The following is a 24214-nucleotide window of genomic DNA, read 5'->3' as shown; positions in this document are numbered from 1 at the left end:
CATCTGCGGGGACAGCTGACACCGTTTCAGTAAAGCACGACACGAGATTTCCATTCAAAGTTTCCATCCTGAAAATCTACACCAAAAACACAGCGTATAGTGTTTCCGGACTGCTCTCTTGTCTCGTACATATATTCTCTAGTACGAAAAGTGGTCTCTTCCAAAAAGAGTCCAACCCCTTCACCCTCCACCAGCTTTAATTCACAAGAGCTACCAAACGGGAGGGACACGTCCAGGCCGCACCTGAAGCCGCGAGGAACTCGGCTCAAGGCGGCGTGGGGCGGTTCCATGTTTCCATGACACAATTATCAGCATGGTGCGCCTGACCCTAGAGCCAAGGAGGGAGGAGGGTAACACAGGTATAGGTTGGAGAGCTCGCTATACCAGCAGACAGCTGCAAGGGTCACTGGCAGAAGCCTAAACACACCTGAGCACTTGTTTGCACATACAATTACTCCAGCATGGTGTACTTTCACATGGAAGTAAATCTCACAAGGGCAGGGAGTGGATTTCCAATGAGAGAATTGTCAAAGTTTAATTTGTAGGCAGCCACAAACCTTTTTGAGGTACGTTATCGCCATGGATGTGGTTGTAGATTTGCTCCCGTCAAAGGCAGGAATGAGTTGCTGTCGAGGGTGGATACATGGAGGGACTACGTAGTCCCCAAAATTAGCGGGGGCTGTCCATGGGAACAATATTTTCCATGTGAAATACAAAAAAGGAGGAAGTTTTAAAGTGCAAATGCACTTTATCTAAGTACTTACTCATGTGTGAACCTATCCCTGCTATGTTTACTCATCCATGTGTGTAGTTCTGTAACGCTGCAACTGTGGAACCTTCACAGCTGTAGTCCTAAAACTGTGATTGACATACCTTACAAGGAAGGACTCCTAGCTAGGCGAGGGGCCGAGAGGAACTCTATGAGGGTGTACACCCTCCCGTGAGTTAACACTATGTCACTATAAGTACTCCTGTGGTTGACCAGTCAGCAAACGATATGTGTAGCTGAGTAAAAAAAAATAGAACAGTGGTATACCCTGTCTGAAGTGTGTAACACCACATAAGTGTGGGAAAGGAAGCAAATCCTTTAGTTATATTCCCTCACACCCCTTAGTTGTGTCATGCTTCATCATCGGGACACCCCGACGCCTAAAAGTCAGGGTTGGCTCAACCATTATTTCAGGGAGCACTTATTGATATGAGATTTGGCCAGGGGGTTAAAGATTAAGAATATGTGTCAGAACCCAGTTTCCCTTTATTCTTGGGTCTGGCACGGATAGTAAAAACAAAAATAGAGGGTTTCCAGGGATATTACGGTCCTAGGACCCTATTGCCAACATGTTTCTGTCCTTGTTGCCCCATAAAGGGTGCACAGACTTTCTTCAGGGCGTGCGCCCCCTGGAGTATTAAGAAAGTACAAGGGATATTCCCTACACTACTATGCAGTAAGGGCAGATAGCTGCTCCTTATTATAAATCTAACGATTGTTGATGTAATCACTCCATCTGTGAAAAGCAGGGGAAAAGACAAACAACGTATATAGCGCGTTATATCCTGCCTAGCAATGAAACACAACAAACATGTGTATACCTTTGTTTTTTCACATCATCATACGTGAAACACAAATAGAATGTGCGCGTGATTAGAGCGTTACCCATCGTATATGTGACACACATTATTGTAGCGTGTGAATACATGGGTGGCGGTAATTTACCGCATACTAATTTCATATACTCTTTGGTGCGTGATTAATAGACATCAGTCTTCCCAGTTGGACTTACAAACATATAGACACAAGATTAAAACGAATCTATCCCTCAATCATTCTCATCACAGTAAAGACGTGCTCGTATTCACTCATTTTCCAGATAGTGTAGCTTACCCCAATTAAGGAGAGGATAAACCCAATGTGGGACCTCTAAACGTAGGGTAGCCCTGTAGTCACACTCTGTAGGTCCACAAAGCATAATAATTCAAAATCGGTACATCCAAAGCGACGCAATCGGTATTTCGTAAGTAGCGTTTACACCAAGGATGTTGAGCCCAACAAATTGCGGATGGAACATAAAAAAAGAAATGAAAGAATAGGGAAAAAGGAAAGATAGGCAAAAATACGATTGTTATTCATCTGTGTCCCAAACGTATACCTCTTCTATTCATACCACACGTTCAAACTACTCACGCCACCAAGGTTCCTGCCCCGTAGAGACACCTGTTCAGTAGTGGTTCCCACAGCTTGGAGTCACTGCTGTGTTCGGGGCCATGGTTTTTAACTTGTATGCGGAGCCTCGGTAGATGATCCCGTCTGCTTCCGGGGGTCAGTGGTCACGCCCCCACGTGGATGTGCGTACTTCACGTGTGCCGCCTACGGACATCTGGGAGTTGTAGTACCGGGTGTCAAGTATTCCCGTAATTGAATTGTTTATGGGAATAGACTCCCAAGTGTTATTCGTTTATCTGTGTACGCTAATTAGATTAAAAATATATATATACACTCAAGCACCCTCAGGGCTGATGGTAACAGGTCGTGATGGACTGTCCCGTCTATTTGTCGGGGAAAAAAAGACAATGCCATAAAACCGGATCCATGTGTCTCATGTATTCCGCAACATGGAGTATGGAACTTGTAATTAGCGATGTGAAAACTTTACGTAATTTAAATGTCATCAGGAGATTGTATAATCTCCAATAAATATACCTGCAGATCATAATTGCACTTTTTAAAGAACGTGTCGTTGTAGGCCCTAGGTATATCGTAATAATTAGGGTTGTTTCTTAGCCTTATAGTCTGAATGTATCATAAATAAGTGAGGGGGTCGTTGTTAACGTAGCCCTGGTAATAAAGCGATCCTGCTAGTTGAATCAGTGTGTGCATATCGGTTCCAAACTATGTGATGGGTGAATGGGTTTATCCTCTCCTTAATTGGGGTAAGCTACACTATGTGGAAAATGAGTGAATACGAGCACGTCTTTACTGTGATGAGAATGATTGAGGGATAGATTTGTTTTAATCTTGTGTCTATATGTTTGTAAGTCCGACTGGGAAGACTGATGTCTATTAATCACGCACCAAAGAGCATATGAAATTAGGATGCGGTGAATTACCGCCACCCATGTATTCACACGCTACGATAATGTGTTACATATACGATGGGTTACGCTCTAATCACGCGCACATTCTATTTGTGTTTCACGTATGATGATGTGAAAAAACAAAGGTATACACATATGTGTTTCATTGCTAAGCAGGATATAACGCGCTATATACGTTGTTTGTCTCTTCTCCTGCTTTTCACAGATGGAGTGATTACATCACCAATCGTTAGATTTATAATAAGGAGCAGCTATCTGCCCTTACTGCATAGTAGTGTAGGAAATATCCCTTGTACTTTCTTAATCCTCCAGGGGGCGCCCACCCTGACTTTTAGGCGTCGGGGTGTCCCGATGATGAAGCATGACACCACTAGGGTGTGTGAGGGAATATAATAACTAAAGGACTTGCTTCCTTTCCCACACTTATGTGGTGTTACGCACTTCAGACAGGGTATACCATTGTTCTATTTTGTTTTAGTCAGCTACACATATTGTTTGCTGACTGGTCAACCAGGGGAGTACTTATACTGACATAGTAGTCCTAAAACTGTCAGAGGATCACACAAAATATGTACATTTACTCCAAACATAGGGATAAACCTACTGGAGTAATTTTGTTTTGTATGAAATAGGGCCTGCAATGTTTAAATGCAATGTGTTACAATAGTATGTGTGACACATGCTCCTAGTTTTTCTGATCGCCATAGCACATTCTTTTCCAAAATCCTGGCTAATAATACAATAACAAAGGGGCTTGACAGCTGAGATGTTATTTGTTGATGACAACTTCCTGGTCGCTAACACTGGGTGAATAATGTATTTAAACAAGCATTGGCATAGCGAATAGTTCTCGCCTTTGGGACCTTCTAAGTATTTAGTTATGCAGGACAATATCCTTACTGCAACAACATTAACTGTTGCATGGATAAACACTTATAAGGTCCCAAAGGCGAGACCTATTGGCTATGCCAATGCTTGTTTATAGAACTTGTGGAGCCAGTGGAGAAAGTCGAACAGTTGCAGAGGGGCAGAGAACCAGACTCCCTGTGCATCACATCTCCTGCCCGCCCACCTGTCCGTTTAGAGCCAGCACCAGTGTCCCAAAAAATCCAGGGGGATTACAGTAGTCTATAATAGGGTATTTTGTAATGCCATCCAGGTGCTTGCACTCAAAAGCAACAGTAGAATCAGACACAGGACTGCTAGGGCCATCTGCAAGCTCAGTAAGTTGCTCCACGAACCACCATAGTCCCCCGAAACTCCCCAAAACTATCCGGCGAAGGAGAAATAGGGAACACCTTTCACATCTGAAAATTTACCCATCTGTGATGTCAATGCTCACAAAGGGAGTAAGGTACTCCAAATGTGGTAAGGGGGTAAAGGAAGTGGAAAAGGAGGCCCAGGAAGTCCAAGAGATGAACACCCATGAAAAATCGGTGGATGTGGAGGGTGTTAAGCTCCTTCCCCCAGAGTTTAAGGCGGTCCTTTTCCCCGCCGTAATTATCAACCATCAGAACAAAGGCTTGAACATTCAGTTGTCGACATTTACACAGCCACCCGGTGGAATTGTTTTACAAACAGGAGGGGAGGACAGTAAGATGGAAACTGACCTAGCTGAGGGCAAAGTAGAAGTCCTTCCGAATGAGAACTCGAACAGAAAGGAATTATCTTTATTATCTCCATTGGCAGAGTTGGTATCCCTGTTTGATAATCCCCAAGTAACTCCAAGAAGTACTATCGGATGTAATTCAGGTCCCCCTCTGTTGAACTTGTGTTAGCCGGCGCAACAGGTGCCACAGTTTATAGATGGTAGCCCAGCACTGGCAAAAACTGAGGACTATACTCTACCGGATACTGCTATACCATTGGAAAAAAACAAAGAACTGAAGGCGCACTTCAGGAAAACAAGCACCAAGGATTTGGACCTGGAATTGGGAATGACTGGTTTTATTAGCTGGTCAATCGCATATGCCCGCCCTGTATAGCAGTACCCCCACTAGTTTTTCACATGTTCATTTACTAGAAGTGTCCGATGTAGGGACAGCAGCAGCATTTCTGGATAAAGGGGCAGATAACAGCCTGCACTCAGTCAAGAATATACGGGGAGGTGGTACCTTAGAGATTTTTTATGCATTGGAGAGAATTTTCTCTTCAATTTTACCTCTGTTAGAAAAAAGCATGGTAAATTCTGATCATATATTGGAAGTTCTCTCTCATATATTAAAGGGGATCCAAGAACTTCATCAAGTTAACCAAGCAACAAATAAATTAGCAAAGGTCCCTGGTGTAGCTTGTCGCCCATGCCAGATATGTAACAAAGTGTCTAAAAGGGGAATGAAGATAGAGGATCAGGAAGCGAAGGACTGACTTTATAGCTGCACCGACCAGAGGTACCCCCCTGGTAAGTCCATCCTCAGTTAAGCAACATATAGAAAGTGCCCAGCCTACTAGTCAAGGGGGAAATTTAAAATTAAAAGTAACCTTGGTTGCGGCCCCATTACAGCTATATCCCATATTTAAAAATAGTATCTCAAACAACTCACACACGACAGGTCTCCCGAGCAAATGACAGCTAATTGAAGAATCTGCTAATATTTCAGTCACTGCACCCTTAGGGGAGGCCCCCGCACCAAGTGAAAGTAACACCCGACTCGTTCGTAGGGGAAAGAAGAAGAACAGGATTCGACGTATATTCCAAAACGGGAACAGAAAAAATGGTGGATCTCTTCCGTAATAGAGGAGTTAAATAGTACAAAATCACCACCAAGTAAAAAGGTTCCCGGGATCCTAGGGCAATCTATATTGAATGGGGGTTATAAAGCAGGGTTAGATAACGGTAATCAGCCGACCCGCTCGAACCCGGTGCTGATTAACCCACGGAGTGAAGAGGGTCAGGAAGAAAGTGGGAGTCCCAAAGTCAACAGGGGTGACATTGAGAATCAGAGTATTTCCCGCAATATTAATTTAGCTAAATATAAAACAAGTAGAGACCCTACACCAGGAAATGTATTGGCAAACTCACATGTCCCTGTATTTGAACAGGGCTTAGTTAGCGGAGGTGCCCCTCTTCTTACTTGTGGACTGGATACTTTCCCAGTACGGTCTGATCCCAGCCGGGGGAAAGTTGGGGAGGCTGATTTAATCACAGTTTGCAGCAGTAAGGGGGCTATGTCAGAGAGGGGACCAGTCTGGGGGCAGATTGGTAAAAGGCCCATAGAGCATACAGGGCTGGTGTCGGCAGGTGAACAGGACCTTGCTCTCTGTTTCCCTGTTCGAGACTGACTCAATGTTACTGAATAGAAGCGCCCTTCTTCAGTTGCTATCAGAAATAAAGGACTTTGGGCCGGTAACAAGCAAAGACCTTGAGCTGGTCTTCTTAGATCTGTGGAGTGCCCCTCCAAGTACTAGAGTCACATTCACGTCAGGAGTAGTTTCAATGTTAGTATTAGCTAATTTAGATTCCTTTATAGATGTGCTCGCTTGTGTGAACCCTTGCCCAGTTTCGTATGAAAGCTCAGAAAAGACCCATCAGGTGCAAGGTAGCGGGTTCTCCACTGACATGGGCGTTACAATTCCTATAGACCCTAAAGACATTGAAATAACAGTAAGGGAGAACTCTAGGAAACAGAGTAATTAACATTATAGGTCTCGAAGTTCAAAGGTCCAGTAGTCCCATCGTGGAGGATTAGATGGCCCAGTGGAGCTGACAGGCCAGTGCCCTGAATGGGTCAAAAGTAACAACAAAAAAGTCCATATTGCGGGGGTAGCCAATTGGGAAGAATCCTATCCTGGAATTTAGCGGGGTAGGAAAAACTGACTGTAAGCTCAAATCATTAATAGAATATAACCCCAGAATAATTTGCCTCCAGGAAACCTGGAAGGGTGGGAATTTTCACTTTGAGAATGTTTATGTGTATTGCTGCGCTGCAAAGACATCTGTAAAAGGGCATGCTAGTGGTGGTTTAGCTATTTTGCTTAGTTGTACCATGAGATGGAATCCTGTGATTTATATTCATCCCTCAAAGTGTTGTATAGGGGTGAAGTTGAGGATTGAAGCAGTTTTCCTTTTACTGGTAAATGTGTATGTTCCACCAGGGAGAGCTTCAAACTTATTGGTTGATTCAATCTGTACCTATGTGCAAAGGATAAGTAATACTGAAGAATGCATTAATTAGAGAACAATTTAGACTGTCTACGATACCAAGGCAAATGGAAATTAATAGATTGAAACAAGTATGGGAAAGGAAAACGGTTTCAGAACGTAGAAGAGTTGAAGACTAAATTGGGTTAAACTTCGAGAGGTTGCCCAATCTGGCGACACTAGGAAATATTGGGCACTGATAGCAAAATTTTGCGATGGGAGAGAGAAGTCAAAACCTATTTTGATTCCAGAAGCAGAATGGTCTATGTATATTTCCCAGCTGTATGCTTTAAATTCTGCAGCTAGTTGAAATCAAGATTTTAGCCTTGCAAAGTCCACGGGGAGCGAATATGGTGCACCATCATGCTCTGTTATAGAGGGTTACATTAAAGGGGCAAGATACTCTAGTGCGATGGGCCCAGATGATGTACCAATAGCTATAATAAAACAGGACGGTGAAGCATGGGCGAAATGTTTGCATCCACTGTTTGTCCATTGTTATACCCATGGTGATATCCCACAATCCTGGAAGGGAAGTATAATCGTTCCACTATACAAAAAGGGTCCAAAAATTCCCCAGCGAGGTTTTATGCAACTGGGAAAGTTTTTGCAAAGAGCATCCTTACCCATCTGGAAGATTGGGTATTCGGAAATAATCTTATACCCTTAGAACAAACAGGATTGCGCAAGAATTGTGGTACCTTGGGTAACATCACGTCCTCCAAACTTTAACCGAAAAATACCCAGTGAGTCAGGGAATGCCGTTATATGCGGCTTTTATAGATTTCTCTACGGCATTCGATCAGGTTGATCGGGGGAGGTTGTGGAGAAAATTGGTCACCATGGGGATACCAGGGAATTTATTACGCTTGATTATTGCTCTCCACACCTCTACTTGGACGCAGGTTTTATTAGAGGGAACACATGGCCTTTCAAGAAAAATAGAAACTAATAATGGCTTGAATCAAGGGTGCCTTCTGGCCCCTCTTCTTTTTTCTATTTACATTAATAATTTGCCAAGAAGAGTGGGGCTCAGCAAAGGGGATTCCCCTAAATTAGGAAATTTAAAGCTGAGCTGTCTGCTATATGCAGATGATGCCATAATAATGGATTTAACCCCAATCGAACTTCAAAGACGCCTTGCTGAGTTGATTAGGTACACAGAAGAATATTATTTAAAAATAAATACTTTAAAGAGTAAAGTCATGATTTTTAGTTATCAAGGATGTAGAGTCAGAAAAAACTTGCATTGGTTCTTGGGAAAAGAGAAACTGGAAGTAGTTAAGTTTTATTCATATTTAGGAAAAATCATTACAAACAGGTGTTCCACTAGCAATCATATGGAACACTGTAAAGGTAAGGCAATTTCACAGGCCTTTGCAATTAATCGTTTGTACACACACTGCGGGAAAAGACACTTCACACATATCTTATCAGTCTATAAAATAAAGATACCACCAGCACTGAGCTATGTCTGTGAAACAATGGACGCACAGGAGTGGGATACATCTGAGAAAGTGGAGGGGCAGATCTGGCGCCAAATATGTAATTTGAATCGCGCTGCTCCTATTGCAGCGATTAGGCTTGAATTGGGTTTAGTCTCCACTTATGTGCTAACTATGGCTGCGTGCTTTAGATAGAGCAATGCACTATTAAATAGCTCAGAGAATTTGTTACGGGTAGCACTATACGGGGAAATCTTTGGTAACATGAAAGAAAAGAGTGCTCCTTTTAGGAATTATTTAAAAGCCATAACAATGTTCGGCTTAGATAAGGATAGTGTGGCGGATCTATGTAAACGGGCTTTGAAAATTAGAATTAAGAAAACAATCTACAGGGCTTCCTGTGAAAGAGACATTAAAATGTGCGCAGAGAATAGAAATAAGGATTGTATTGTGGGGAGCAGGATTTGCGAAAAACCCCAACCTTATGTTTATGGAATCTTAAACATGGAGTACGTAGGGTCATTCTGTTGCTTAGGTTGAATTTACTTCCTCTAAGAATTGTAACAGGAGCTTGGGAGGGCATCGCTAGACAGGAAAGACTTTGTCATTTATGTAACTCCTGTATTCAAGACTTAAATCATGTCCTATGTTTCTGCCCCACATTACAACCAGTACGTAGTAGATTGTAGGATCCAAATTAAAATATATGATTAGCATAGTGTAACTAAAACTAGCTTATTTGATTCAGCCCCGTAATAAGGCCCTTTTAGTCTAAATTAAGTAAGCACGACGGAAAGGGCCGAAAAGAGAACCGCGGCCATCTTGGCCCTCAACTCTCTCGTCACGTAGGAACTACAATCACGTGGTTCCCTGAGCCCATATTTTCCCCATTCAGCATGCACCAGTTTTAGAAGACAGGCTGAATTGTATTTACGACCGAGAAGCAAGGTCACATCTGCCAAAAGGGAGTACCAAGCAAAATTCCTTCTGAACCTGGGACGAGAAGGGAGTCACCCGGCCGACCTTCTATTCTTAAAGATAGTAGCCTTTTTTGTATCGTTGAAACTAGATATAGGATGAGCTCATTAGGAGCGCCTGGACGGGCTGGTACTTTTCCACTTGTAAGGCTTTGTATGTTGCGCTGTAATGTATAAAAGTATGAGTTTGTCAAGGAGCCAGCAGTCTTCCTCGGCACACCTCTTGGGTGAGGATCGATGAGGCTCCTCTATGTAGAGTTTTCTGTCTGGCCAATAAACGCTTGAACCTTCTACGTTGCCAACTGCTCGTTATTTGACTTACATTGCGGGCCACTGGTAAGTGTGGCCCTTGAGACGAAAATTTGGATACAACAGTTGGCGACCACGAAGGGACCCCGTGATAGGGTCTGACCTAACCCGTAATCGGGTGGTAGGTTCGAGGGCATCTTAGTCGGGTGGGCGGAGAACGAGCTCGAGGGTTCCGCTCCGCGCGCTCGAGCGGGATGCCCTCTGCTGCTAGTCACCCTTCACCGGGGTCCTACGGGCTCAACTCAAGAAACGGACCGTGTTGGTCGAGAGGAGTTGGCAGCGAAGAACGGACATTCGTACCAGGGTGCACCCGGTGAGTAGAATTTTGATTTGAAGCACTGACTATAAGCAGTGCCCGTTTTGATTTTGAAGCACGCGAGGTGGAGCGTGTGGTTGTATTTGAAGCACAGGCTCTAGGGCGGTGCATTGATTTTGAGGCAGGCGCTGGAAAGCGGTGCCACTGTTGGTTTGAAGCCCGATTGGTATGGCTGGGCATTGATTTGAAAGTACATGTACATTTGGTATGATTTGATGGGCCCTTTTTTCTGATTCAATAAACCGCGCGCGGAATATAGCCCGATTGCACCTGGGAAACTCACGACCCGAGCTGGGTAGCCGCGAGACATATCCTCGGTGGGGCACAGACCTCCCCAGGACAGGCCTCAGTGGTGAACCAGGAAGGCAGTAGGAGGATCCATGGTGTAGTCAGGGATGTCTATTGTTGGAAATATAACGGATTAGTGAGGGACTGGCTCAACTGAGGATGTGGAAAAGGTTGTAACCTTGTGATTGTGGTTTATGTCATCTGTGTCTGTATTGAACTAATCACCATGCCTTGTCTTAGTAAATTGAATTGTTTCAGCTGTTGCTGTCGGACAGGCGACTCTCGGCTGGCTGAGAGACAGCCTGCCCCGCCGGAAGGCAGACCTAGCCACTATATGTATGTGAAGCATGGAATTACCCCTTTGTTGTTTTGTACTCTGTGGCATAAATATACTAAAAGTAACGAAGAATTGCAATGGCCAAAGACTGGCTCGTTTGATGAGAAAAAGATTGCTTTCTTACAGGAACAACTGTTCTCCAGATGGAGCCGCCAGGCTATGTTTGATGCCCTGGGTTCGTGGCTGAAAGAATCCAAACAGCATCGGATAAGGGAAGAGAAGCAATCCAGGGCTAAGGCAGGACAGAACGTGACTCAGAAGGCCATAGCTTATGATAAGTCTCGAGCCGAGAAGGGAATAGACTGTATGAACCGTGAATTTCGATTGAAGGTAGATAAGAGCTATGTGACTCGACCCAATGCTGAAGATGAGATAGAAGATTTATTGGACATACGGCCACCGCGTCCTTATGTGCCTCAACGGCTGTATCCGGAGGTGGCTGGAGTCTCGATTCCAGCCACGGCTGCGCCCTTAGGAACCTCGGGGGCCTCAGCCCCCCCGGCTCCCCCCAGTTCCTCTCCATTGACAGAACTCTCCAGACTGTCCACATCCGTGTCGGAGGTGATTACTATGTTACCAGCACTGTTAAATGCCGCAGCAGCTGGGACAACTCAGCTGCCATCCAGGTCAATGACTTCCCCTTCTGTCCTGCCCTCCTCCTCCGCGAGTACTACGCCAGTAGCAGCTGTCACCACTCCGACGCGTCCGGTTCCTTTGGCTGAGGGTAAAAGGTTGTTTACTCGTTCGGCCTTGGGAACCGAAGAAAAAGACACTATTGCTGTACAGGCATCCCAATGGATGCGGCAACCCATTTATTCATTATCAGACATTTGGAGCACCATGAGGGATTACGAGCCGGTAATGCAGCAGCATGCATTAGAACATATGGCGAACCGCCTTATATCATTATGGGAGCAAGCACACACGGAGGGAAGGGCCCCGGCCATATTATAAGATATCGTCACACAAGCCCATAAATCCCGCCTTACCCCAGAAGAAGTGTATGGGAATGTGCAGACCCTGGTGGCATATAGAACCCGCCTGCAGTCAACTAATCCTACAGGGCTATCCCAGTACCCTATGCGGGAAGTACACCCCATCTACCATCCAGAAGTCACGGAAGTGGTAGACGCCCTCGGGGTAGTTACTCGTCCCAGAGTGGAGGTGCGTTTCCAGGAACAATGGGTGTATACTGCCTGGAAACGTAGTGAGGTGTTGTCACTAAAAAGTCAGTTACCAGATCCCAGGAAGAATCCCACCGCGTACTACAAAGAGCTTACTGAGGCGGCTTCCGCCGCAGTAATGACGTTGGCAGACATCGAGCTATTCTTCGCTTTACTAGTACAGGTGGACATTTGGCGCCAGGTGCACGATCAAGACCATGCAACCGAATTTGGGGGAACCTGGGAACAGCTACGGGGATGGGATAGAGATCGTAAACCAGGGAATAAGCCCTGCGCGGAAATATTGGCCCTTCCTGATAGGATAATAAATTATATGCATTCACTGATCCCTCCCCGAAAAGTGGACTGGGATAAGTTGACGGCCTGCAAGCAAAAGAAGGATGAGAGTGTATCCGATTTCTTTACGAGATTTGAGGGAGTGTTCATTGACTTCAGTGGACAGGACCTAGCCACTGAAGGGGGGGTACGGTTGTTCGTGAATCGCTTCGTGACCAATCTGCTGCCGGAAGTATCGGCTCGATTACAAGCTGCTGAAAGCACCTGGACAACCACTACCCCGTCGACAATATTGAGTATGGCTCAATATTATGAACATCGTGAGAATGAAAGCAAGGACAGGACAGAAAAGAAGTCGAAGGACTTGAAGACTCGAGTATTGTTACAGCAAGTAGAGAGAGGACGGGGAAGAGGGAGAGGGTCACAGAATTTTGCTTCGAGAGGGGCGGGTCCGGCGCAGACGACGGGACGGACAGATTTGGGCATAAATCAATGTGCCTTCTGTAAGCAGGAGGGGCATTGGCGAGCCCAGTGTCCGTTATTATATGAACAGAACAGTTCTCCGAGAGGTCGGGGAAGGGGACGTTTTTCTGGACAGCGGGGGGGATCTACGAGACCAGAGCATTCGGCGACAGGTGAGATGGGTCAGAACTGTTTTGATCACGGTCAGGGAAAGCAGTATTACAATGATGATTATGTAACAGGCGAGGGATCAGGTTATTCTCAAGCATAGGACAGCCAAAGACAGAGTCAGGGGCAGGTGTCGATTCCAATTGATCAAGCTGGACCTTATGTCCATGCACGATTACTGAACGCATCAGGTAAGTTCCTAGTTGACACAGGGGCCATGAACAGTTCTGTTTCACGTGCCCTAGTCCCGGGGGCTGCTCTGTCTGGCCAGAATAATGTGTCTGTGGGGTTTTCTGGAACTCCGGTGGTAAGCCCCATCTCACAACCGCTTCCCCTTACCCTGGGGCCGGTATCAATAGACTCACCTTTCCTTTTGACCTCCCAGTGTGGAGAGAACCTTCTAGGCATGGACCTATTGAAAAGATTGCATGCTCGCATCTATTGTTCCCCGGAGGGGGTTTACCTGACCATAAAAGACCCTTCTCCCCTCTCCGCGCAATGCTTATCTAAAACAGAATCTCTACCACCAGAACTGGCGTGCATTCCAGAAACCCTCTGGGCGACCGGAGACACCGATGTGGGCCATTTGCAAATTCCCCCAGTATCGATTACTTTAAAACAGAACTCCCAGTTGCCGAAGATCCCCCAATATAAAATTGCCCCTGCTGGGGAACGAGCTCTAATGGCTATCATTCATGACTTGATAAAAACTGGAGTAGTGGAAGAAACGGCCTCTAACACGTGTAATAGCCCTATTCTTCCGATTCTTAAACGAGCCCCGACACGACAGACTCCTGATTATACTGATACCTATCGGTTTGTGATTGACCTCCGAGAAATCAATAAGATCGTGGTACCCCAGTACCCTGTGGTACTTGATATTAATTCCATCCTGACGATGATTCCTCCAACGGCACAATTTTTCTCAGTCATAGATTTAAAGAACGCCTTCTTTAGTATCCCCATACATCCAGATAGCCGCTATCTTTTCGGCTTCTCATTGGGGGGCCGTAGCTTCAGATTCTGTCGCGCCCCCCAGGGGTTTACAGAAAGCCCCAGTATCTATAGTCAGGCACTGAAAAGGATAATGGACACCTTGAGCTTGCCGCCAGGTAATGTATTACTCCAGTATGTTGATGATCTCCTGGTGGCCTCTGACACTGAGGAGGGCTGCCGGACGGCAACAGTGGATTTACTACAGCATCTGGCAAAACATGGTAATAAGGTATCACTGTCAAAGTTCCAATATTGTCGACCGGAGGTGACCTATCTCGGTCATCTCCTGTCGAAGGAGGGAAGGCGATTGACCTCGGAGCGTATTGCATCCATTACTAACATGTCTGTTCCTCGCACGCAACGGGATGTCCGTGCTTTGCTTGGCATAACCTCTTACTGTCGCCAGTGGATCCCTAACTACTCTCTCATCACTAAACCTTTCTTGTATTTAATCACCAAAGGCGTGCATGAACCCCTACCCTGGACTGATGAGTGTCAAATGGCTTTTCTTTCTCTAAAGGCTGCTTTATGTTCTGCTCCTGTGCTTGGCACCCCAGACTACCGGAAGCCTTTTGTGCTCTACGTGCATGAGGTGGACGGTTGTTCGCTTTCAGTGTTAACACAGGACTTTGGAGGTAAGCAAAGACCCTGTGCATATTTTTCAGCGGTTTTGGACAACGTCGCCAGAGCACTTCCCAGCTGCCTGAGAGCCACGGCCGCTGTAGCGGTGGCGATCAGGCAATCGGAAGGGCTAGTCCTAAATACGGATCTCACAGTGATGGTACCACACGCTGTGGACGTATTATTAAACAGGACACAGACGCAGCACTTAACCAGTGCGCGTCTTACGGGGTACGAATTGACCCTGTTCGCACCTCACATAACAATTAAGAGATGTGTCACTCTGAATCCTGCCACGTTGCTACCCCTCCCCTCAGGAGAAAGTGGCCAGGATGTACATGATTGCATATTTCGGACTGAAGAAGAAACAAAGGGCCGGATAGATCTAACAGACACCCCCTTATCGGAACCCCAAGGGGAATTGTACGTTGATGGCTCATGTTTTAGATTGCCCAACGGTACTACGGTTGCGGCTTATGCAATTACCACCTTGCAGACCGTGGTCGAGGCGGCCAAAGTACCATATCTTTCTGCCCAAGCGGCCAAATTAATTGCACTACTAAGAGCGTGTGAGTTGGGGAAGGGATTGAGGCTGAACGTCTACACCGATAGCCAATACGCTTTCGGTGTAGCCCATAGTTTTGGGAGGTTGTGGGCAGAACGAGGGTTTCTTACATCCCATGGTGAAAAGATAAAGAATGGACAATTGGTCGAACGACTGCTGGCTGCATTACCTTTGCCAGAAGCCCTCGCCATTGTAAAATGTAGTGCCCATAAGGCTGTAACTAATGATGTTGGGAGGGGTAATGCTTTTGCAGACAAGATTGCTAAGGAAACTGCCCAGTCCGATACCCCCTCCATGTTTGTGGTTAGTCAGTGCAGAAGGATGGTAGAAGCAGACATTTTTCGAAACACTGTAGATAGTGTGAAAGAATTGCAACAGGAGGCCACCCCAGAGGAACTGCAGTATTGGCAGGAGCAGGTGGGGCGGTTAGACGAGAATGGATGTTGGACGGACCTGTCAGAAAAATGCAGATGGCTGCTACCGAATGCATTTGTGAATGCAGTGGTGGCCATGGCACATGGTCCCGCCCACGTCGGGGTCCGAGGCATGTGTGCAATGTTGGACCCTGTATGGTACAATATCAATATCCAAAAAACGGCTAGAAATCTGGTCCAGCATTGTATGATTTGCCTTCAGCATAACCCGGGGGGTGGTACCCCTGTTTTGTCAGGACGTTTTGCCCCACCCACTTTGCCTTTCGAGGTACTCCAAATGGATTATATACAGCTGGACCGGGTTAACAACCTCAAATATGTTCTGGTGGTAATCTGTACCTTCAGTAAATGGGTGGAAGCGTACCCCACTAGAGAAAACACAGCTATAGCAACTGCTAGAGCCTTAATAAAGGAGTTCTTTCCCCGATATGGGTTACCACGAGTAATCTGGAGTGATAATGGGACACACTTTAATGCCAATTTAGTTCAGCATGTATGTAAAGGTTTGTCAATACGACAGAAATTCCACGCCGCACGGCACCCTCAATCAGCAGGCCTAGTTGAGAAATATAATGGGATCCTGAAGCTAAAATTAGCCAAACTGCAGGACACGACTGGCCTGAAATGGCCTGATCTTCTACCATTGGCCCTGTTGTCTGTAAGAACGACCCCTCATTCTCGGAGTGGGATTTCCCCTTACGAGGTGGTTTTTGGGAGACCGGCCAATGTATGGGGGGTGCCCCGGCCCAAGTCATTTAGGGATATTGAGTATCCTATGTTACCCGACTACCTCTATGCGTTAACTAAAGATCTCCGTTCTATCCACCAACAGATTTCAGCAGTACTGCAGCCTCTGCCGGAGGGCCCCGGACACAGCATCGAACCAGGTCAGTGGGTCCTAATTCGGAACTACCAGCGGAAGTCGAGCCTGGAACCCCGCTGGACTCGGCCACATCAAGTGCTTCTAGCCACAAGGACGGCGGTAAAGGTCGAAGGGAGACAGCATTGGATTCATGTTTCCCATCTGAAGCGTGTCCCGCTTCCCTTGCCCGAGGATTGCCAGGACCAGGAGGAGAACGAACAGCACAGAGGTGAGCACGACACCAAAGAGCCGCCCTCCCCCGAAGCCCACGGAGAAACGGAAGGGCAGGGAGAGAGGGCCACGAGTTCGGGGTCAGCTGCGGCAGATAAGGCCCTGCCTGGGGACCGAACGCGTGACCAGGAGGGCCACACACCTTGTTCCTTATCTGATCCCACTGTGCCCATCTTGTTCATGAATCCTGAAACCCCTGGTCACACTCGATACCACCTGCGGCCCCGCAAACGGAATGAGATCCCCCGGTACGGCTTACAATAAAAGGTGAAGTCTATGCTAAGGGACCTAGGGGATCATATAAACACTGGACTGAACTCGTGGAGGGCGTGGAACTTTAAGTGATAGCCCTGTTCAGGAAGAAGATAGAGACACTGATAGCAACGGGGGCCCAGGTAACCTTCCTCTTCGACCAGAGTTGCGTCAAGTGCAGCTCCTACGAGAGAAGTCTTTACACCCTTGATTTTTATTTTTCGTTTTCCTTTTTATTTTTTACTGTTTGGAATGCTAAGAGTCTGCCTGTGAGGCTCTAACACGGACACAGGAAAGAAGCACCCTCCGGCAGATTGGACTGCTTGTAAACTCTTTTTGTTTTCCGAGCTTAGAACTGGACTTTTAGTGAGAATGTATCCCTTTGCTCGTTTCGCCCTTGAAGAAGAACGTCCCACAATCCTTCGCCCTAGATATGCATATTTACCAATGTTTTCCACATGGAGTTTGCGTGCTAAAATTGGGTTTATTTCTACAATAGCCGTGTCATTTCTATTATGTTTAGGATTGTTCATTTATCTAGAATTCCGCCACCCAGTCCATACCCTGGTGTTAACTACCCCCACTCCTCAGGAACACCATTGTCAGACTTTGGCCCCTCACAAAGAAAGGCATCGCCAGACTTACGTACATAATGCCTTTATAGAGATGTTCGCATCAAACCCACAGTTCCACGAATGTCACCGACTGCTGGGTATGTGGCCTCCTCCCTTCAGTAATGCATAAACATGATGTGTTTATTTCAATGCCGTTGTCACATTTAGGGAGCTGCGAAGCTTGGTTTAGATTGTTGTCTATGATATACGAGCATTATACTGTAGACGCACACAGATTCTCGGAGAAAGATTATGACTTAATCCTGGCCTACATAGAGAGGCATCAGGGATTCACTCCCAATGCAGAAGGTACTGACGGCACTTTAGATCCAACAGCCTGCATGAATGTGTACATGGACCATGAGAACAATACTTGGCTAAGGGATGAAATATTAGATTTTGTATCCTTCAATTTCACCGAATACTTTAGATATTTTCAGGAACGCAATGTCTCAGAAGAAAAGATCATACCAGTCCCTGTATTAAATACGTCATCCTCCTTTTGTGTCCAGGGTTCCGGCCACTTGTTCGTAGGATTTAGTAGATGTAATTACACTTATCGCTTACGGACTTTTAGTAGTCCGCCAATATTGACTCCCCCGAACATATATTTTGTATGTGGGGAAAATGCTTACACCTGGCTTCCCAGGGGATGGTCGGGCAGGTGTTATCTGTCCTTCCTCTATCCTCCTGTTTATATTGCCCCATCAGATTATCATAAATCTCATTCACTGAATAAAAGAAGTCTGTTATCCACATCCATTGATAATGATGTCACCGATCAAAAAGATACCCCGGCCCAACATTTCGTAGACATTATGAAAGGGGTCCTACCTATATGGGGCCCTATCCTCACTAGTAAGGAAATTAGGAGGCTGTCCAGGGTGGTGGAAGGAGTAGTCAATACCACTGCCGGGATATTGACTAATATCACTGTTGAGCTTCAGGCGATCCGGCTTGTGACCCTTCAAAATCGTCTTGTCCTAGATGTCATATTGGCCGATCGTGGAGGAGCATGCCGGGTGATCGGGAGCTCCTGTTGTGTATATATACCTGACTCCGCCCCTTCGGTTCATTTAGCCATTCAGAAACTCCACCGACTGGCATCAGAAATCCATACGGAGACTGGTACCTGGTCCCTGTCAACTTGGTTCTGGGACCTTCTGACCACTTGGGGGTGGAAACTATTCATGGTCCTGTTGGGTATTGTGGGTTTCCTTTTTACCTGCTGTATTTGTATCCAGTGCGGCCCTGCCTGTTGTTCTTATTGTGCCACCCAATTTCGCTCTGCACTACCTAAGTCCCCACCTACCCAAGCTCATGCCCAGATGACCCAGAAAGAAATTCATGACCTGATGCAGATAGATGAGGGCATTTTTGAGGAGTAGTCATATTTGTTTTTTATTTTATTTTAGCTACACTATGCTAAAAGGGCCGTTCTGTAGGATCCAAATTAAAATATATGATTAGCATAGTGTAACTAAAACTAGCTTATTTGATTCAGCCCCGTAATAAGGCCCTTTTAGTCTAAATTAAGTAAGCACGACGGAAAGGGCCGAAAACAGAACCGCGGCCATCTTGGCCCTCAACTCTCTCGTCACGTAGGAACTACAATCACGTGGTTCCCTGAGCCCATATTTTCCCCATTCAGCATGCACCAGTTTTAGAAGACAGGCTGAATTGTATTTACGACCGAGAAGCAAGGTCACATCTGCCAAAAGGGAGTACCAAGCAAAATTCCTTCTCAACCTGGGACGAGAAGGGAGTCACCCGGCCGACCTTCTATTCTTAAAGATAGTAGCCTTTTTTGTATCGTTGAAACTAGATATAGGATGAGCTCATTAGGAGCGCCTGGACGGGCTGGTACTTCTCCACTTGTAAGGCTTTGTATGTTGCGCTGTAATGTATAAAAGTATGAGTTTTTCAAGGAGCCAGCAGTCTTCCTCGGCACACCTCTTGGGTGAGGATCGATGAGGCTCCTCTATGTAGAGTTTTCTGTCTGGCCAATAAACGCTTGAACCTTCTACGTTGCCAACTGCTCGTTATTTGACTTACATTGCGGGCCACTGGTAAGTGTGGCCCTTGAGACGAAAATTTGGATACAACAAGATACCTGAGGAATTGTTTTTTAAAGCACAATATCACCACAGCAGAAGAGGCCCACAACTGTCTGCTGGCGCCCCCTATCTGAACTTATGTGTTTTAAAATTTGTAGCTTTTTAAAACAATTTTTGAATATATATTAGAGTAGTATTGAGTGATTCAATTTGTATATCCTGAGCACTTGCACTTTTTCAACTTTTCCCCTCTTTTGCTGCTAGCTAAGGAGTAAAGGATGCTGAATTTCTATGTACGCATCCGTGCACGTGCACTTTTCCAACTCTTTTTGCTTCTAGTTTATGAGTACTGTATGCTGATTTACTATATATGCATTTGCGCACTTGCACTTTACCAACCTTTTTGCTGCTAGCTATCAAGTACTGCATGATGAAAATTGTTCTGTGAAGTTTTAAATATTCTTGCACTGATATTATGCTGCTGGTTATCTTGTACTGTATAGTGAAGCGACAAATCTCCTTTTTTTTTTTTTTACCACATGGTTATGCTGCTTGTTATCTAGTACTGTATTGTGAATTGTCAATGTCAGCATTTTATTATTAGGTTTTACTTTAGAAAGTTTTATGATAGCATTAGATCATAATCTTCATACAAGTTCCCAAATATCCATCTATGGTAATAGGATTTATTATGGATCATAGCTATTGTTGCTAGCTAAGGAGCAAAGGTATGCATCTGAGCACGTGCACTTTTAAAACTTTTTTTTTCGATGCTAGTTTACGAGTACTGTATGCTGATTTACTATGTATACATCTGAGCACTTGCACTTTACCAACCTTACTTGCTGAAAATTGTTCTGTGAAGTGTTAAATACTCATGCACTGCTATTATGCTGTGGGTTATCTTGTGAAGTGACAAATTCCCGTTTTTTTATTACATGGTTATGCTGCTCGTTATTTAGCACTATATTGCGAATTGTCAAATTCCGCATTTTATTATAAGGTTTTACTTTTAAAAGTTTTATGATAGCATTAGATTACAATCTTCTTAAAAGTCCGTAAGTATCCATCTATGGTAATCTGATTTATTATGGATCAATCCCCTTGGCACTCAAAAGTTATAGAATGGTTCCCATGTATAGGTTTTTCTGTGTTTTTATATATGCTATGTTGAATTCAGTACTCCACTGTCTATCTTTATGGAGTGTAATGTTGATTTTCAGATGTACTTTTATGTGGAACTCTTCGGAGTTCCAAATCATAATAAATAAACTGTAAACTGTAGACACAGAGGGTTAATATGCCTGCTACAAAGAACGTATACCATGCATATCAAAGAACAGTATTTTATGTGCATAGATCAGTGTGTTACTGCTTTTGTCACAGAGACTCTTTTGTCACTGTGCAGTTCATAAGTTACAATCGTAATCCAGCACAGTGAGCTAATAACTGCCATCAAAGATCTGCAGGCAAACTACATGGTATAGGTTAGAAACTTATAGGGTTTTTTCAGTCTTTCATTATCCTAATGTTGCTTAAAAAAAAGGTTTGTTTGGGTTAAATAAATACATGTTTATTATTAAAGTCAAACCTAACCACTGTGTTAGGTTTTGAATCCTGAGTTTGTGTATCTCCAGACCAAGCACTCTACAAAAATGCCCACCAGTATGGATGGATGACATGTGAATCGTACACCTTGTAGTCCCCTTTGTCGTCTGTAACATTTTCTATACACTGATTTACACATGTATGATTAATTGTCTCTGTATGTGTTTGTGATATAAAGTGCTCTGACACCCCCTGGTATGAGAGGTGCTATAAAACAAATGAAATACATGAGATCGAGGTGCTATGGAAAGATGAGGAACACTGTTGGAAGGTGATATTGAACGAATCATTGCACGGCCACAACAAAGATTGTTGTATCCTGGTGCACAGTAAAGTGATCATTTACTATGCTTTAAAAGCGAAAACAATTGAATGTATAATGACAAATGTGTGTAGAATGCACAATTTTCCCCCAGATTTTCTTGGGGAGAGAACCCTCTAAAGTTCCCCTTTGTAATGATCAAGCTCACTTGCTGCACTCACTATGCACCATCTGGGGGCTGGTTGTAGGAAGGTGGAATCTGACTACATGGTTGTCCCCACTTTTTACTTAGTGTTTTGATGGTTTTTGACTTAGTTTGGCTGGGAACCTGCTATTCAGGTCCCCAGCCTATCTGCTTTCTCTTATAAACTGATTCCATGTACTTCAGGTACACTCCAGATTGGATTCTGGCGTACCCTTGTGAGTCCCTAGTATATGGTATACTATGTACCCAGGGCATGGGTACCCCAGAGGCCTACCAGGGGCTGAAGCATGTATTATGCCATCCCTGGAAATCCCTTCAAAATGACACAACAGGTCTACTACTGCAGCCTGGGTAAGGTGGTGCATGCACCCCTTACTGAGGTATAGGTTCACTATACCTCCCCTATCACTGCACATAGTAACCTATCAGAAACCCCTATGGCAGGCCTTATCAATCCTGAGGGCAGGGTGCCTGGTTATATGTGAGAGGGTGCACAGGCATGAGCTGAGCCCCTCTGCAGCCTTCGGAATCTCTTCTCCGGGGTTGTCAGTGGTGCAGCCTGACCATAAACTCTTACGTGCATTATATCTTAAACGGTTAATGCTAACTTTGGACTGGCTGCACGGAAACATGTTGTGTTTGGTGTCAAACACCTTGGAATCATACCCCCACATCAATTCCTGATGTGAGGATATGATCATACCCTTCTAGAGGGAGAGACATGGCAGTACTGGTATACCCGGTAGAAACTTAAAGCCCTGGCATCACAAAATGGATGCTGCAGCCACAGACATAGGTCTGGCCTCCTGCTGCTGACCGAAACTCCGGCAGGAGAGGCCTGGACAATAGGTTTCCTGTCACAGGGAGGTCTAACCGCCTTCCAGACAGGATGATGTGTATTGGGGCTGGGTGGGAGCACTCTCAGAGTGCTTTGAAGTCCTGCACTGGGGGCACATTTGGTGTCCCTGTGCATAGTCCAGCTCAAACCGGTTCAGGGGCTTCCAGCCCCTGCTCTGGCGTGAAACTGGACAAAGGAAATGGGTGTAGCCACCCCTCTTTCCAAACCCACCCATAGGTAGGTCTCCAGAGCTAGTCCAACCCCTTCCTTAGGTATAAGTAAGGAACCCCTGGCAAGAGGACTTTAGATATCCCTGGACGAAACTCTGAAGCTGAATCCTGGAACTTCAACGCTCTACTAAAGATTAGAGGACTGAAGAAATCTCCCTTGGGGTCAAGGAGTGACTCCCCTGCTTGGCAGGCACCAACAAAGCATTTTGCCAGTCTGCATCTCTGAAGCTCCCGCCGTACTCCGAAGTATTTGCAGCCCAGGAAGAGGATTTCCAGACATCTTAGAGGCCGACCCGAGTCCCCAGCAAAGCTGAGACCCGCAGACCTCGTGAGTAGCATGGAACCGGAACTCCTGGTCACCAGGCACTTTTGCAAGTGCATTGACTTCTCGACATCTCTTGAAGTCATGCTTGGGGTTACTTGTAGCCCTGATATCGAGCAGAGAATCCACCGAAGATTGCTGGCCTAGTCACCCCGAGTGATCCGTGGGCCGCCATTTTGTGTATCCTCTCGAGGCTCCTTCGCAATCCCTGGTCCGTCGGCTTGTGGGTCCCTGAGAAGGCATCCTTGATTTTACTTGGGCTTCTCTGGTTGCTCCAGACGTACCCTGACTCTCTACCAAGTGGTGAGTCCCTCAAACCTTGCTAGTCTGCACCGAAGCATCTTTCTCCTTTCTGTGTGGGTTGCTGTTGCCAAGGCTTGTTGTGTCCAATCCGGGCACCGACACTGCAGCACTCGACATCCTATGTGGGACAGCTCGAATCCAGGTCATCCTCGACACCTCCTGGTCCTCGTGACTGAAGAGTCAAGCTTCACATCCTTCACCTGAAATCACCCGACTTCGGTGGGCATTCGCCTATCGTCCTCCTGGTCACTGGCAAGTGACCCAGACTCTGTCCTCTCTGCTTTTAGATTCTTCTCAACTTTGATCCAGGCTTGGATCTCTTCGGACACTTCTCATTGTCCCGGCAGCAGCACTTCTTTGCCAGCTCCCATTGAAAACGACGACGCGACCCGACACCATTTGACACCTATGCACCCGGCTTCCCTGGGTGAGGTAACATGAGTACTCTGGTACTCCCATGGCTGTTGACCCTAGAACTTCCTAAGTCCCAAAGGGTTTGGTCCTGACTCATTTCTAAGTGTCCCTAATCTTTAAAAATCTAACCGCGACTTTCCCCATAGAAGCTAACAGGAGCTTGCGGCTGTGTTCTCGCACTGCACACGGCCTCCGTGGGTCCCCTGTGTCACTACCTTGGGTAGCTCCATGGGGTCCCAGCGATTCTACAGGCTCTAGGCCTTGTGTCTAGTTAAGTCGTGGTTCTTATACCACTATTTTAGTATATGGTTTCGGTCGTACCTAGGGCCTGACGTGTATTTGTGCTATTTTACTGTACTATTAGAAGTGTAACTTATGTGTTTTGACCTCTAGCCTCATAAAGA

Source organism: Triturus cristatus, chromosome 7 (genome assembly GCF_964204655.1).
Source record: "Triturus cristatus chromosome 7, aTriCri1.1, whole genome shotgun sequence".
Taxonomy (NCBI): Eukaryota; Metazoa; Chordata; class Amphibia; order Caudata; family Salamandridae; genus Triturus; species Triturus cristatus.
This window is presented reverse-complemented; position numbering follows the sequence as displayed.